This window comes from Cicer arietinum, chromosome 4 (genome assembly GCF_000331145.2).
Source record: "Cicer arietinum cultivar CDC Frontier isolate Library 1 chromosome 4, Cicar.CDCFrontier_v2.0, whole genome shotgun sequence".
Taxonomy (NCBI): domain Eukaryota; kingdom Viridiplantae; phylum Streptophyta; class Magnoliopsida; order Fabales; family Fabaceae; genus Cicer; species Cicer arietinum.
In genome coordinates, this window is record NC_021163.2 from 65,599,593 (window position 1) to 65,618,555 (window position 18,963).

The 18,963-nt window shown below is 29.8% G+C and overlaps 1 long non-coding RNA gene across 1 annotated transcript; it reads right to left on the bottom strand.

Annotated features, from left to right (window-relative positions):
* Window positions 1-8,000: 8,000 nt before the first annotated feature.
* On the bottom strand, window positions 8,001-10,715 carry LOC140920184 (uncharacterized). Its single transcript, XR_012162842.1, has 3 exons — window positions 10,420-10,715; window positions 10,133-10,246; window positions 8,001-9,817 (listed from the first exon to the last, which is right to left on the bottom strand). It is a non-coding gene; the product is annotated as an uncharacterized lncRNA (long non-coding RNA).
* Window positions 10,716-18,963: the final 8,248 nt, after the last annotated feature.

Sequence of the window (18,963 nt, forward strand, 5' to 3'; positions counted from 1 at the left end):
AAATCGATTTGATTAAGTGTCTGAGTTACAGGGAGAAATTAGCCCATTGCCAAATCGATTATGTTAGTGAAAATGAATCGACTGAGTAATCGATTGTTTGATCTCGCATTTTGAACAAAACAATTATAATCGATTAGTCAATCGACTCTGATATGAACTGAGTATCAGTTTCTGATATATGCATTAAAAATATCGATTAGCAAATCGATTAGTTCATCTATTTCAAGAATTTCAAGAAAAACAAGAAATGCGAAATCGATTGATCTGGTAATACGCATTAATAAAATCGATTGGGGGATCGATTTGTCTGAAGTTTTTCTAAAATTATATAAACTGAATCAATCACAATTTTTTATAATATATAGAATACTAGAAATAACTGAAAGTTTTTTCATTAGCTTCTCGAAAAATACACTTTGAGAAAAATTATTGCAACTCAAAACATTATTGGCAAATACTTAGTGTGAGAATTCATTGTGATTGAATCAAGTGCTTTTAGTCTTCTTGAAAGAACCATCTTTGAAAAAGAAACAGAATGGAAATACAGTATTGTGAAACTGGTGGTCATCTTTTAGAGTGTGTGATCATCTAAAAGAGATCTGATAGCTTGGTGATTAGTTCTTAAGGATAGATTGGTTGTTATTGGAAATCCAGTATTGTGAAACTGGTGGTCATCTTTTAGAGTGTGTGTGATCATCTAAAAGAGATCTTAATCTGATCTTGCTAGAGCTTGGTGATTAGTTCTTGAGGATAGATTGGTTGTTGTAGATTGATGTTGAGTTTGATGTATAGGCTGCTGAAAAGTCTGTAAACATACTCAAATCATTTCTAGTAAAGGCTGGAATCATTAAGTGATTTCAGGACTGGATGTAGACTATCTAATAGATAGTTGAACCAGTATAAAAATCCATGGTGCACACTTCTCTATCTCTATACTCTTTATCTTGATAATACATGTGTTCTTGAATCTCAGTTTTGAATAAGTTTTGAATCTATTATTGTTAAATTGGAATTAATATTAAACAAGTTGGTTTTAATATTAAGTTCATCACTTAGGAAGGAATCGGATAATCTAGTTATAATATTGTATACAACTTCCTAAGGATAGATGCCATTCAACCAACAATTGGTATCAAGAGCCTAATCTTTTAGACTATTTCTCAAAAAAGAAAATGGCCTCTACTGAATTCTTGGGCGAAGGTGCCTCTTTAGCTAGACCCCTCATTTTAATGGGTCTGCTTATATGTACTGGAAAGAAAAGAATGCTTATCTTTTTAGAGGCAAGTGGTCTTGACATATTAGATGCAGTACAAAATGGTCTTTATGTGCCTAAACTTGCTGGTACTGATGGATCATTAATCAAGAAACCAAGATCTGATTGGTCTGATGATGATAAGAAAATAGTTGGCTATAATGCAAAATCCAAAAATATAATAACTTCTGCTTTGAGTGCTGATGAGTTTTTCAGGGTATAACTAACACTCCAAGAAACTCATAGAAATGTCTAATAGAAATGTGGGATACACTCCAAGAAACTCATGAAGGCACAACTGATGTCAAGAGGGCCATAACTAACACTCTGATGCATGAATGAACTCTTCAATATGAAGAAGGATGGGTCGATCAATGACTTGCAGACACCGTTCACACATGTCATTAACAATCTGAATGCCCTAGGGAAAGTAATTGACAATGAGCAACAAATAAACAAAGTAATGAGATGCTTGACAAGAGAATGACAACCTAAGGTCACTGCAATAGCTGAATCAAAGGATCTTGGAAGCATGACCATTGCCACCCTCTTTGGCAAGCTCAGAGAACATGAAATGGAGCTGCACCGGTTGAATGAGTCAGAGCAAATTGATCGGAAAAGGAAGGGACTATCTTTGAAAGCTCAAGCTCATAAAGTAAAATCTGAACCAAAAACTTGTACTGATGATTCCGAGAGTGAAACTGATGAAGAACCTGAAATCAGAATGCTGGTCAGAAAGTTCAAGAAATTTCTGAAGAAGAAAGGAATCCAACCAAAGAAACCATCCAATTCAAGGACAAAAAGCTTCAGCAAGAATGAGACAAATGATAGCAAAGTGATAACCTGCTAAGAATGTGGAAAATCAGGCCACATTAAATCTGAATGTTTTGAACTACAAAATAGAAACAAGTTTGTGAAAGCTTAAAGGCAAGGATCAACCATCTTCAAAAACTAAAAGAGCCTACACAGCTTGGAATGACAATAATGAAGAATCTTCTAAAAATTCAGAAGAAGAAGCAAACTTGTGTCTAATGGCCAACACTAACTCATATTCAGATAGCGATGTAAGTACTACCTCTAATCCCTCTTATGAAGAATTGCACGCTTTCAATGAATTGCATGATGAACATATTAAGGTAGTCAAACAATTGATTTGCACTAAGAAAATGTTAGAAAAACATTGCATGATGTATGAAGAAATCAAAAAGGATCATAAGTTGCTCGAAGACATGAATGCACTTTTAAAAAAGAAAGCATATGATAAACTCACTAGTTTTATTGAACTTGGAAGAAAGGTTGAATCACTACAATTTGATTTAGCAAAATTTACTAATGGTAGAAACAACCTGAATGTTCTTCTTGGCAACCAAAAGAATGCAAATGAAAAATCTGGAATTGGCTATAGACCAAATAGGAATGCTCAAAAGAATCATAAATTTGTTGGATCAAAGTCAATTCATGATTTTTTAATTAAACCAACTCAAAGTACATCTTCTGCTTTTTCATGCCATTTTTGTTGCAAAAAGGGACATATATCTTTTGATTGTAAACTGAAAAAGCTTGCTAACAAGGAATGGAAACAAGTTTGGAGAGTAAAGAAACTTGTGATTGAGACTAACCCTCAAGGACCCAATCTAAATTGGGTACCTAAAACCAAAGTCTGAATTCTGTTTTGCAGGACTGTTTGACATCCAAAACTCACTCATGGTACCTATATAGTGGATGTTCCAAGCATATGACTGGAGACAAATCAAAATTCATATCTCTTAATTAAAAGACGGAGGATATGTAAAGTATGATGACAACAACAAAGGCAAAATACTTGGTGCTGGAGACATATGGAGTGAATCAACAACGGTAATCAAGGATATTCTCTATGTAAAAGGTTTGAAACACAACCTGCTTAGCATTAGTCAGCTTTGCGATAAAGGCTATCAGGTATATTTTACATCACATACTTGTACACTTGAGCACAAGGAAGATGATAGCATAAAATTGGTAGGTGAAAGGGTAAATAATATATACATGATTGATCTTGATTCTTTGCCTGCAAATAATGTTTGCTATTTGTTATCTAAATCTGATGAAGATTGGTTATGGCACAAGAGAATAGCTCACATACATATAAACCATCTTAACAAACTTGTTAGCAAACGCTAGGTCTTCCAAACAGAAAATTTACTAAGGACAAATTATGTGACTCTTGTGAGAAAAGTAAATTGGTCAAGTCCTCTTTCCCACCAATAGACTTAGTACAAACTAATAGAGTTCTACAATTGATTGGCATGGATCTATTTGGTCCCTCTCAAGTAAAAAGTTTTGGAGGAAATCTTTATGGCTATGTTTTAGTTGATGATTTCTCTAGATATACATGGACTTATTTTCTGTCTCACAAAAGTGATGTCTTCTCAATTTTCAAAATTTTTGCAAATCAAGTTCAAAATGAGAAGAATCTGTAAACATACTCAAATCATTTATAGTAAAGGCTGGAATCATTAAGTGATTTCGGGACTGGATGTAGACTATCTAATAGATAGTTGAACCAGTATAAAAATCCATGGTGCACATTTCTCTATCTCTATACTCTTTATCTTGATAATACATTTGTTCTTGAATCTCAGTTTTGAATAAGTTTTGAATCTATTATTGTTAAATTGAAATTAATATTAAACAAGTTGGTTTTAATATTAAGTTCATCACTTAGGAAGGAATCGGATAATCTAGTTATAATATTGTATACAACTTCCTAAGGATAGAGGTCATTCAACCAACAATTCTAACTCAATAACTTTAAATTCTGTACTATACCATTTCTTTTATAAACCTTGTCTTGTGTCACTCCAACTAAAACTACCATGACATTTATTTTAAAAAAAATAATGATAAAAATATGAATAAATAAAATAACAGTGACAAATTGTAATAAATTTACCAATAATTTATGTCAACATTTTGAATTTCTGGGGCTGAAATGAATGAGTACAACTGTGACCAAACTGAGTTTCTAATTTTCAGACCATTATACCATTTTGTAAATTCAATTTAATTTAAATTAGTGTCCGTTTGTTTTATATGTTCTAGAGATGCAACACCAAAACTAAAGTTGTACATAGTTCCATCATGAATATTAGTCTCAAATTGAGAAATAAGAGTTTTGTGCACGGTTGCTTGAATTCTATCATCCTAAAAATATAAAACACAAATGTGTTAAATTAATAACATAACAAGAATTTTAAAACTTTGAATTTATAAAAGAAATAATTAAACTTTATCATCCATCAATACCATTTCCATAACATAAAATTTATGTATGACATTCAAATCAGTCAGAAACCACAATCGTACAACTTTAACAACCAAATTTCATGACTCTTTTTTTTTTGTAGAAATTGAAGCAACAAAATCTGTTTTTTTTTTTTTTCGATAAACACAAAAATGAATAATAAATATTTGGCAAAGGAAAATTAAAAGGGAATTGTGTATAGATGAGATAATATAAATGATATTTATAAAGGAGGCGCCGAAAATGACAGATTTTGGATGATTAACAAAGGACGACAAAAGAAGAAGAAAAGTCTAAAGACACGAAAATAATTTGTAAAATAAAATAAATTTTTTAATTAAATTTATGTAATTTTGAGTAAAAATTTGTAGAGGTAGTTGAAGTAGTGCTTGAAAAACCATTCCTTTCAAATAACATTTATGTAATTGATTGTATTTTTTTAATTGATAAATAAATTTTCAACTCTCAATAAAAAAAAAGTGTTTTTTTTCTCTCAATATATTTTCTTCTTATTTTTTAATTGGTTAATAAATTCCCAACGCCTCAAAAAACTGTTGAATTGTAATGTAATGAAAATTTTATTTTTTTTTCTTTAAAAAAAAAAATTCTGAACGATGTGTTTTTTATTTCATTTTTCTTTCTAAATTATTTTTATTAATAAAAATTTTATATTTGTGTAAACACTCTAAGTGACACATGTCAAACTTGCTAAAATATCATGTTTATTTCGTTATATTGTATAAATGCTTAAAATTCACACCAATTCTATAATTATTATTCTTTTTCAAATCTTATCATTGTCATGCTTGATAGTTATTAACATTGTTCATTAAACACTATACTATATCAAGAAAAATATTGTTTTTAATCATAGCTAGAAATGTTTGCACAACAACAAACATGATTTTACACCTGCTTCAAAAGGTTTGGTTCCTTAAAATTGTGATTTCGTGCATTGGCCTGCAATTAGTAGACGTAATAAGCAAAAACAAAAATGTTAAACAATTATTCTTTTTAAAGAAATAAAATAGTATCCCTTATATTTTATAATAAAAACAAAAGTTTATGTGGTTCAAATACGCAAACAATTAAAAAGAAAAAAAGAAACCACTTTTTTAGTTCATTGTTGACTTATTAACGAGTCATAGCCCAAATGAATAGCATAGGCAAATAAGAAGAGGGTGAATAAAATTTCTTAAAAATAAATAAATAAATGTTAAATTTGTTGAGACAAAATATCAATTTAAAGTTTTGATGAAAACAAACAAAAAGTTAATTAAGAATATTAATTATGATTCTAAGTGTTTTGGTTTTTAACATGTGTGTTTTAGTGTATTAATCAAATATAGGATCAAAGTAAAGCAAAAATAAATCAACATGAAAAGCAAAATCTGAACAAACAAGAAAGAAATAAATTCTTAGTAAAATTTGGAAAACGAAGAATGTTCTCTAGTTTCAAGAATGATCGTCACAGCTCCAAAAGCAATCAATCTCAATTAGTCCAAAGATGATTATGCCTCTGAATTTCATGCTAATGTTATCAGTACTTGGCAAGGAACAAGTAGGAACCATTCTAGTCAAAGAAGGCATTCGAATCAGAAAGAGATAAGATCACGAATTAGCAAGACCAGACAGATCTGAACATTCTTGACAACATTCTAATCAATCTGGACAATAGTGTAATATTAGTCTCCAGATTGATAAACATTCTCCAGCTTGTTACACTTGATCTTCAGCAGCAAACATCTTTCTCTAGAATATCAGTCTCCAGATTGATTATCAATCTCCGTTTCTGCAGATGTTCAATATCAATCTCCATATTTCTGTAGAAGTTCGTCATCATTCTCCAAGCTGTTTTGGCATAATTGAATCTCCAGATTAAAGCAATATCATCAACAAATATATCTGAGATATAAAGGATACTAAACACAAAAGAAATCTGATCAAGAACGAAGAAAAACGTTCAATCAAACAGATTTCACAAAGTGTTCAAAGGCTGGAATATTCTTACAAATATATTGGTTTTGGTCAAATCTGACATAGCACTATCAACACCTATTTTGACCATTATTAGATATCCTAAAAGCCTATAAAAGAAAGGTCAGTGCTCAAGGAAAAATCGGAGCTTCAAGTGTTAAGCAATTCATTACTCGTTTCAATCATATTTGAATTTCTCTCACTCACATACATTGAATCAATTTTGATTTTTCCCATTCGATTTCTAGAATCATTCTCTTGTATTTCTCTGTCAAAGAATCAAAACTCAAACAAGTGTTGATCTTTCTCGTATTCTAACAAAACAATCTCATCATGATTGTAAAACTCAAAACTATAAGAGTTTAGTATAGTTTGGGTAGATTGTTAGAAATCATATCAAGGTTGATAGGTGACTTGATTGAACTCTTTTTGGGTGGAAAGGTTTTAACTTTGTAGCATATCAAGGTTGATCTGAATTACGTGCTGTAAAACCAAGAAGGTTCTTTGTTTTAAACACTTAGTGGAAAATCTCACGGTTATGAGGACAAGACGTAACCCGAGTTGGGTGAACCAGGATATATCGTTGTGTGGTATCTCTTCCCTTATCTATTTACCTTCAGTCTAATTGATTATCAAGTTAAATACATAAACTGAATTACTGATTTTAACTAACCAAGAACGTTCTTCGTTTTTTGGTTGAAACCAAAAACGTTCTCCGTTTTCTGTTTTCACAACCAAGATCAATCATGAATTATTTTCTTAAGTTTTGAACAGGAATTTTTAAATGGGTGAATTTATAATTCAAACTCTTCTTTCTTGTAAATTGACATTGCTACTTCAAAATTAACAGGAGAATAAATGTAAACTAAAGAACAATTGAAAATAAAACACAGTGATCATTAAATTAAATGTAATAAAGATTCAAACCTTTATCCTTATCTTCAACTTGTAATCGTATCACATCAACATCAAGTTCAAGTTAGTTAATTAATCAAAGGCCAATTGATAAGATCTGATAAATTCATTTAACACATTGGGTAATATATTATTAAGGAAAAGAACATGTCATTTTTCACATAATTATGCCTCATGTTGCATGGAAAATCAAAATCTTAGAGACTTATTTCTCTTTGTAAGTTGGAATGAAGGGATTTACTAGTGTCTACCAACTACATGAAATTTATATCATGTATTTATATCACGACACGCTAATTTGACTAATAGGCAATAGTAAGTACAATAAAGATCCCATATATATATATATTTCTAAATGAAGAAAATATTTTTTTTAGGTAAAAACTAAAATCAAATCATAGAAAGTTCTTTAAAATGGATTAGGAAATGTCTATTTGTTAGGAATTGAGGAATATTTATTTGCAAAAACTAATTTTATTAACTAACTGACATTATATACAACAAACTTCACAAAATATCTTTAATTGAACTAACTGAACTTGACTTATCATAGACCCATATAACATGTATAGGTTCAATATAACGCTAGTCTACTATATTTTGTATTCAATTTAATGCAACAAATTGTCGAATACAAACCATAAAAGGAAAGAACTTACAACATCTACACAAACTACAAAAGCTGATACAGACTCAATGAAGAACTCATAAATATTACGCTGCAGCCAATTCAAACACCTTTCAGCTCATTATCTTGCATACATCTATTTTGTCCCTCAACCTTTTTAATGCCTCTATCTTCAAAGGATTTGTCATGATATCAGAAATATGTTCTTGTGTGTTGATATGTTGCAACTCAATTACTTCATCCTTGACCAACTCACAAAGGAAATGGCACCTGACAACTTAATTGTGGATTTGTTATCACAAAAGTTTGTTGTGCTCTTGCATTGAGAATGTTCCAGCTTTTCTAATATTCTTCTCAGCCATATTCTTCTCAATGATGGACAAAGTACAACTGGTTGCTTGTCTGGCGACCATGAGATGACCCCAACTCCAAGCATAAACACATGGCCTGATGTGCTCTTCATATCATCAATGTCACCAACATAATCAATGTTTGTGTATGCTAGTAACTCAACATGTTCACCTTTTAAGTATTATACTCCAACATCCACAATGCCATTCAAGTATCTTAGGACTTTCTTTGTTGCAATCAAATGCATTTTAATCGAAATTTCCATATACCTACTAATGAGACATGTTGAAAACATAATATAAAGTCTGGTAGTAGTTAAGTACATTAAGCTCCCAACTATTTGTTTGAACTCGATCACATCCACCTTTTCTCCACTTACGTATTTTGTCAGCCTGCATCTTGGAACAATAGGACATTGTACTACATCACAGTTCTTCATATCAAACCTCTCTAGAATATCTTTAGCATATCTGGCCTGATTTATAAAATTCCTTTAGCATCTTGTACAACCTTAACTCCTAGAAAAATGACTCATCTTGCCTAAGTCAAACATATCAAACTCTTTATTCGTAGACTCTTTGAAATATGAGAACATGCTCGCATGGTTCCCCATTAATATCAAGTCATCAACACATACACTCACAATCACTAAAGTACCTTTATTACTAGTTTTGACACACATTGTGTGCTCTGAAGGGCATTAGATGAACCATTCCTTGTGAAAGTATGAGTCTATTATATTATACCACAATCTTGGTGTTTGCTTTAATCCATAAAGTAATTTCTTTAACATGCAATCTTTAGTCTTAGCTCCTTTTAGTACATACCTTTGAGGTTGATCCATAAACACTATGAATATTCATCTTGTTTACAATTGATAACGTTCTTGTAAAATATTCATCAACTAATTCAACATCTTCCATTCCTTGCAATTCAACCTCTTTGTGAATAGCTTAAAGGTGAGTTTTATTCACCTTGGTTGACGCGTGGTACTTTTGCCTCATTGAGTCCAAATTGCTTTCAGATAATATTTGCTTATAATTGTTTTCATATTCATGCGATCAATTGCTTGAAACAAGTAGTTTTCTATCTTGAAATCTTTCAGCTTGTTTCTTCCCCCTTTTTCAATTAATATGGATTTGCATGTGATAGAGAAATGAACACCATGTCTTCAATCAAGCATCAATACTCATTTGAACGCAAGAAATTTTCCATCAACATGGACCAATGGTCATAGTGACCATCAAATTATAGAATTCATGGTTGAATCAAATGTGCTATTATTACTTTCCTCCATTAATGTGTGCTTAAATGTCATCATTTTTCTTCCTTTGGCTCAACAAACTGTTGTTTCGGTTCAAGCCCCGTGAGGAGCTCTGATACCGGCTGTTAGGAATTGAAGAATGTTTAACTGCAAAAACTTATTTCATTAACTAACTATATGACATTATATACAAAAGGCTTCACAAAATAAACTTGACTTATCACAAGCCCATATAACATGTACAAGCCCAGTCCAAAACTAGTCTACTAACATAATAAATAATAGGTATAATAAACATGATAAATTCAATGCGTGCTCTTTTAAGTTGGATCTTGATTTCTGATAAAAGAGAGAAATAATAAGCAGATGAAATATATATTTTCTATAACTAGTAGTACAAAATAAATATATTGAGTAACTTAGAAGTCATAACTTAGGATAAATAGTTCATACATAAATTACCTGCAGAAGTCGGACTTCAGTGGCAGGTCTACTTGTCAAAGCTCATGCCATATGTTGTAACCTTTTATACATAAAATGTCTTGAGCCTTTTCAACATTCATATCCAATGCATACCTATATTAACATAATTGGATTTGATTAAATGAAATTGATAATAAACACCTTCAACAAATATACTTGAACCTCATCCCATGAATAACTAAAATCAAACAAATTATTTTTTTTGTAAATTGAGCAAATTAAGTAGATGAAAAAGAAAGAAAAGAGCATTCATTGATATGGAGTACCTAGATAGTTGGAAGTCTATTGGAATGAAACCAAAGTTCATACTCAAAATGAGGAAGAGTGGGTTTTGGGACATTCAATTTCCTAAGTTGACTCAAAATCTCGATGTAAACTTCAACCTTCAAACTCTCAATTCGATCATGATGTTGAAAGTCATAGCTGAGTCCAAGAAAAAAAAAAGAAATAATTAAAAATAAATATAAATTTTGGAATGATAATGTAAATAATTATAATACAATTAGTGTAGAATACACGTTTATATAATGCCTATAAGGTACCTAACATAACTATATTCAATCTAATCAGAACTAACTTCTAACTTTCGAGCAAGTTGAAAATGGATTAACAATTTCAACTTGGGAAAAAAAATACAATACAAGAAAAAAATGAAAATACAATGTAACTAATGAAAGAAAAATAATATTATTCATAATCACATCCACTGTATAAGAAAGTTGATGAAGAAAGTAACAGTGGTTGTGTTGCATAAATCTCGTCGAAGTTTTCTGTCTACTCTAAGTTAAGTTGAAAATATTCGAGTGTCTTTACAACATTCATTCTATATATTGAATCAATAATCTTGATATTGGGTGTTAAAATGAAAATTTTGACTAACAAAATTTAACCACCTTATAATAGAAACACAGAGAAAATGAAAAATGTATAACTACCCTAAGATAAAAAAAAAATGAAAATGATAGACTAACATAAAGTAGAAGAAGGATACAAAAATTGCTTAAGTATCATAGAGTTAGAAGCAAACAATGACTAGAAGATCAAAGAAAATACCACTAAATTTTTGGAATGCATGAGAACCTTTAACAAAGTTTTTATATTAAAAAATAATCCAACATGTGTCCTATAAAATGTCATTTACCAATATAAGATAACATCTTCTGCAAACTTGATACTGTTTGCTGCATGAAATCTAACGGCACTTTATGGATAAGATAAAAAAAAATCCAGAAATCAAGATTTGTAAAATATTATGCTAAGTTCTGATATTATATTAAAAGATTCTGGTTGTATCTAAGAAATAAAAAAACTAATTTAAAAGAAATATAAAATTTAAAATAATAATATAAAAAATAATAATATAATTAATTAATACATATACACTTTTATACATGCCTATTAAATAACAACGTATAATACCTTTTATACTGAGTTATAACTAATTTATAGTATATTATATCTATACGGATCGTAACTAATTTATAATACATGATTCCATCCACAATTTATCAAAACTTCACTGTTGCAAAACTCAGTATGGCCCATTTCCATATATCAATAACGAACTGACTAGCACATAATTTCGATTCTAATAAAACCAAAAGAAGCTCAGACTCAGATAGATATTAGATACATGATAATTCATTTAATTCAATATTAAATTACACGAACAGTCAAACCGTCTTTTTATTTTATTTTATTTCTATATATCTCTAACCTGTTCATGACTCATGAGTGAGTGCAGTGGGGCACCCCTATCCACCAATGTTTACGTACGTGGATTTTTAACTAGTAGACAAAATGACTATGTATATTTTCTTTTGATTGCTTCATATCACCCTTTTGAATATAACAAGCTTTAATGAGCAAGTGACCACCTTTTAATATTTTATTGAGGGAGATTATTTCACCACCCCCAAATGCACTCCATAAGTATATTTCCAAAAGAATATATATATATATATATTTATCGTTATATAATTATATCTTTTAATAAAAATAAATTTCTGTGGTTGAAAAATCTACTTCCAACACTACGTGAAAAATAGGATTTTACATCGTTTTTTTAAGCCATTTACAGCGCTTTTCCAAAAAAAAAAAACGTTGTAGAATCGAGCGCTGTAAAAAGATACAAAAGCGCATTTTTTTTAAAAAAAAACGCTATAAAAAATGTAGATATATTGCGCGCTTGTTATGCACATTTTACAGCGCTTATTTGAAAAAGCGCTGTAAAATGTGCATTATAATGCATATATTGAGTGCACATTTTACAGCGCTTTTTCAAATAAGCGCCGTAAAAGGTGACCATTTACAGTGTTTTTTCAAAGAAGCGTTGTAGAAGGTGCATTCAATATAGGCATTGTTATTCACCTTTTACAGCGCATTTTCAAATAAACGCTGTAAAAGGTGCATTTTTTTTTTTAATTTAAAAACGTTGTAAATTAAATTTTTAAAAAACGCTTTTTGGTTTTTTGTGGTATTTTTTTAGAAAGCGTTGTCTTTTAATTTTTTTTTTCAAAATCATTTTCATCAAGAATCAGTTCACAGAACATATTCAGATACATATTCAGAATCAGTTCACACAATCAGTACACAAAAACAGAACTATATAACTTAACTTTATAACTTAATTTACACAACAACAGAACATATTCAGATACATATATAACTTAACTACATATACATATTTAGATATTGTACAACAACACATATTCATATATTGTGCCCTATTCATATACATATAACTAACATTATTACACAAAACAGAACTAGTTACCATATAATATTCAGATCCCTTATAGCATGCTATTTCTCAGAAAATCAAATAATTTTCATTTCAAGCACATACTGACATCAGTCTTCCTTTAATTCAATTAGATCTTTCTCAGAGTATGTTGGATTGGAATTGTCAAAGTACCGTGCAATATAAAAATTGAACATAAATAAGTTAGAATCAAATATATACATAATTTATATATGAAAATCAAATAATAAAAATACAGTACCGTTTATGGGATAATAGTTTGATTCCTATCAACAATCTCATTCATGAATCGCAATACATAGTACCCACAGTCGATGTTGTTCGTTTGACGAGGGCACTATAAAATAAAACATATAAGTCAATAAAATATTTGTGCATTGATTGTAAAGGCATATATTTCAAACCTTTATTGGAATCCATGTGATGTTATTAGACTTTTGCTTCGACATTGTAGCACCTCTTTGAGCTTGAAAAACTTGTAAAGCACTATCGAATAAATAAATGTGATCATTATAACATTAACAAACACATTATTTATACATTAACAAACACATTACTTACGTGTCGAACATAGTCTTTATATCGGAGTGATTGTTGTAATTGTCGTGCAAGGGATCTAAATAGTATATAACTTCAGAGGTCGCATTGATTGCAAATAGCACCCAATGTGTCCTACAACAACAAAAATTTGGTTGGCAATTTTGTTTACACAACTAATGAATATAAGATCTCATAAATTAAAAAAGATATAAATAAATAATATATAATTACGTACCCTGAATTATATGGTGCAAAGAACAACTTATCCTTCTCTATATTTCCTAATAACATATCTACAATGTATTATTTTACATTCACTGGATCGAGTTTACACATCGAAAGCTTATGCAGAGACAAGAATGAAAATATCTATTTGACAATATGCGCAAGCACACCAACTTCTCATACAAAAACCTTCAATGAAAATTTCAACTTAGATTAATTACCAATAAATGCAATTAAAAGTATTTTTTGCCTTATGTACAAGCTGATGACAGTAGCACCCAGCTTTTTATGGTTGAGAAGTTCGTATATGTGCTCCTTTTCAAGAAATTCTTCATACTCATATCCAAATATAGCTTTATTCATGGTTATGATGCGTGAATCGACGTTGCTGCTCATATTCCTTTTTACTTGGATGTCAAGACACGCCCCGTATTTAGCAAGGCATGGCTGACTTATTTTAGGATCAGCAGCGATTGATTTTCCCTGATCCAGTTTTTTAGCTGCAACTTTGGCAGCTTTATTACCCTCCAGCTTTTGTAGTTTGCCAGCTTTATTACCCTCCAATTTTTGAGGTTTGCCGGCTTTATTTTGCTGTGCGGGTGGTTTATTTGATTGAATCTAAAAAAATGAGGTTAAATGTTAGTTTATTGAATCTGCAAAAATGACAATGCTTAGGGAATAAATGTGACAAACCTTTTCGGGCGATGTAATTGACTCGTTTCTAGGAATCTTTTTTATCATTCCCTTTAGGCTTTTTCAGAATCTAAATATAAATGTGAAATTAAAGTTAGCAGCGCAAAAATTCAGCAATTAAATATACATATAAATTAAACATACATTTCAATTAATTAAAAATACCTTATCAAGGGCAACAAGATGTGTGAGCCATGCCACGTAACTACCAACTGTTTCGCCCAAAAACCTCATATCTGCATCGTTGTCCGATATAGGCAATGTTGCATTTGGTTTCAAAGCAATGACAGGTGATATTTTGACATGGCCCGCAAGGATCGATGTGTTGTGCAATACTTTTTCCGAAGTATTGTACAATGTTCCCTTTCCGATCTTCCGACGAGTAGGGGAGGATAAATACAGAACGCATGGAGTGACACCCTAAATCAATGGTTAATACATAAGTATGGTTAATACGTAAGTAATTACATAAGTAAGTAATTAATTACCTCGGGAAGAGTTTTGAGACCAATGTTGCAACTCGCGTTTTCACTCTCCATTTGGAGCTGATCCGAGAGTTGCTTGTCTTTATTCGTATTCACCAAGAGTGCCACTTGCTCTGATAGAAGTTTGAGCTTCTCTAATACTTCCTCATTAGATGGATTTTGGCGCTTCTCTTGTGAAAAATAGCTTTTAGGAGTTATGCCAAATCTTTTCCCTCTCACGCGACCGGAATATTCAGGAACATTAAACACTTTACTCACAATGTCCCTGCAACTAGCTTTGTTGCCCTCTTGATTTTCTGAACTTTGTTCGGTATTCTCCTAAAATACATGTAGGATTAAAAAGATAAGTTCAATATCATTTTTAAAATACAATATTAAAAAATATTAAAGTGATAATATTAAAGTGATAAAATACAATATTAAAAAATATTAAAGTGATAATATACTTACACAAAGTTCTACTACTTTTTGAACATTTTCGTTATCAACCACTCCGTCCTTATTTACACAAGCTTCCTTCCACAAGATATGACGACCCAACGGTTGATCGGATTGGGTGTGCTATTCGTTAAGATCATAAACAAAATATTAGTTAGAAACTATAGTTTAGAATACAAATTCCTTCATTATATAAAAGTGATGTTTAATTAGTTACAAGTTTTTGTTCTAGACGTGCATATCTCATACGTAATTTTTTGTATGGGTGCGTCGGATTTCTTGCCCTCTCGCAATTTGCCTTACTTATATTCTATATAAAAAAGATAACAATCGTGTAAAAATTTAAAATACGCTATGAATATTAATAATAAAACACAATGCTAATAAATTAATCACTTAACACAAACGCGGGGTCGGAATGTTTTGATACAAATGTACTCCATTCTTCATTTGATATATAATGTTTATATATTCTTGGAGCTTCAACATTCATATTTCCGTCATTATCTTTTAGATAGAAATTTGAGAGGTGAGATCTAAAACCCCAGTGTATTTTCCCGGCAACTCTCAAGACGTAATTATTTATCACATCATCAAGAACAAAAGCAGTCTACAAACGAAATAAAGATATAGTTTGTGTAAAGTATTTCAATGGAAAAAATTACAAATGACAAAAAAGTGGATCAAAAAAGTTACTTGTATATCATTCCACAGTATATCTTCCGCATCCTTCAACGCCTTATATCTCCAATCATCAATTGTAATGGGGATATTTTGACGAACAACAGCCCCAATGTAACTTACAAACATGGAGCTATTGAGGTCGATTGGCTGACCACTCTCATTCCATCCAACCTAATAAACTCGTATAGTAAGTACATGTTTTCAAAAAAGATAAAAAATAATCAACAAACAAAGTATAGTATACCTCAAATTTTATTCCACTGCTCCTTGCTTTTATGACCTTTTGCATTATGGTTGCACCACGTTTAACTTCATTTTCGTAAGTCTTGGTGTTGACAACTTCCTCATTTTGACAATCCAAAGCCTTGTTAGAATCCATTTATCTATAACAAGTTCAACATGCAGTAGTCTAAGTACATATCAGTATAAGTTCAACATGCATTTTAGTGATAACAAAAGATTAATAACATCAATACCTGAATAGTGAGACAAAATACGTAGACGAAATACGTAGGGTTCGTAGGAGAAATGCGTAGAAATACGGTTCGCAAAAACTGAAGTATGGTTCGAAGAAATACGTAATGAGGGTTACATATTTCAATGAAAAGAGATGGTTTGTAATGGTAGAGATGACCGTGGATGGAAATAAGGTTCGAAATGAGATAGATGATCGTGGAAATATGGTTCGTAATGGAAGAGATGATAGGGTTCGCAAAGAAAAAGAAGAACGATGAAGAAGAGATGATAGTGAAGTTTACGTAATGAAGAGGAAACTGAAGCGGTTTACTGTTATATATAAAACCCTATTACAACGCTTTTTTAAAAGCCTTTTACAACGCTTGTTGGAAAATCGCTCTAAAAGACCTAACCTTTTAAAGCGCTTGTTGTAAACGCGCTCTTAAAGACCTAAGTCTTTTACAGCGTTTTTTCAAATAAGCGCTCTAAAAGGCCTCCTTATTTTATTTTTCAATGGCTCTTTTACAACGTTTGTAGAATAAGCGCTGTAAAATACCTCTTTTTTTTCTTATGTTATATGATTGTGTTTTTTAAAGGCATTTTACAACGCTTTTTCAAATAAGCGCTCTAAAAGGCCTCCTTATTTTATTTTTCAATGACTCTTTTATAGCGCTTGTAGAATAAGCATTGTAAAAGACCTCTTTGTTTTCTTATGTTATATGACATATGTCGTTTTTAAGAAATATATGGAGGTAAAAGTATAACTCTCATATATTAATCTTTTTATGACATCAATTCCCAATCCTTTTTAAATTGCTGGGTGTCTATTGTTTTTAAGATTTTACGACGCAAATTTAACAAATTGTTCTAAGATTGGTGAAAATGTTTTACGAATATAATTTCTAAGATAATAAATTAAAAATAATATGCAAGAGAATTATATATATATATATATATATATATATATATAATTTATGTTCAAAAGTCAAAAAATCTATATGATTTAAGAAGAAAAAAATTGTTTTTTTTTTTTTTTTTTTTTTTTTTTTTTTTTTTTTTTTTTTTTTTTTTTTTTGGTGGATAAGGTTTCTGTCCCCTAATTATTTCTTTTCTTCTTTTTAATAAATAAGAAAAAACTTTAATCCAATAACCATTGTTTGCATCTTAGCTGAGGAGTTGGAAGATAACTTATGGACCTTAATTAATTAATTTATTTATCCGCTTATCATGATGTAATGCCACATTTTTTTTCTTTCTTATCTTGTTCTTTCATCTTACCATTTTTTCCAATTCAAAGTAGGAGGCAATAATAGATAAGGTTCTCTGTTTGTTTTTTATTTTGTTTTAAATGTAACGTGTTGTACTTAAGTTATCGTTTCATTCTTTCGGTTTCTTTATGTTTTGATTTAATTGTAGTTTTAGTTTTATTATTTTATTGATTTATAAAATTAGTTTTTTTATTTTAAAAGTCGATAATTTTGGTAATTTTTTTTAATTTTTTAACTAAAAAATAATACGTAAAATGCTTTAAATAATGTAACGTATGATACAATGATGTAGAACGATTAACACCTATGAAATTAGAAAAAAAATATTTTAAAAACTTAAATTTCAACTTAATTTTTTTTTCATATATTAATTTAATTAATTATATGAATAGTTATTGTATCTAGATGATTCTATATCATAGAATTGTATGTCATATCAATAAAAACACGTTAAATCGTCTATTTTTTAATTCAAAAATCTGAAGGAGGAACTAAAATTGTCGATCTTTAAAATAGAAAATCTATTATATAAATTTGTAATAATTAAAATGATCAAAATTACGATTAAATCTTTTACTTGCAAGTAAAAAATTATTATACTAATAGATTTTGATGTTTTAGCGTGATATATATAGGGTCAAATCACAGTGTAACATTTGGACAGTGTAGCATTGCTCCATAAATTTTTATGGAATACATATTTTATAAAACATGTTAAACACATAAGTTCAATGTTTCTAAAAAATATCTATTTAATTAAAAAGGTTATGCTACATGTCACATAATAAACTTTCTAAATCTATTACATTGATTTATTTAAAAAATATAAAAAAATATTTTTTATTAATATAATTATTATTTTAAATTTTGATATTTTTGTTATATACTCAACTTTTAGTAATTTATCTATATTAACCTTTTTTTTAGTTTTTGATATATTTAAATATATTATTATAAACTAGAATTGAAGTAGGATGCATGTAAAGTCATATTCTTTAAAATTTCATGTTAAATATCAAAATAGAACTTAATTTCATTGACATATTAGCTCGTTAATCTATTTAAATATATGTTTGATTACTTATTCAAAAATTTATAATGAATAAGACTTAATTTCATTGACATATTCAAAAATTTATAATGAATAATTTTGATATGTTTGATTATTTAGGCCTTAAGTTTTTTAATAGGTCAGACTTAGGCCTAACAAAGCATACCTCAGTTCAGCCTATTCTCACCCCTGCTAGCAAAATATAT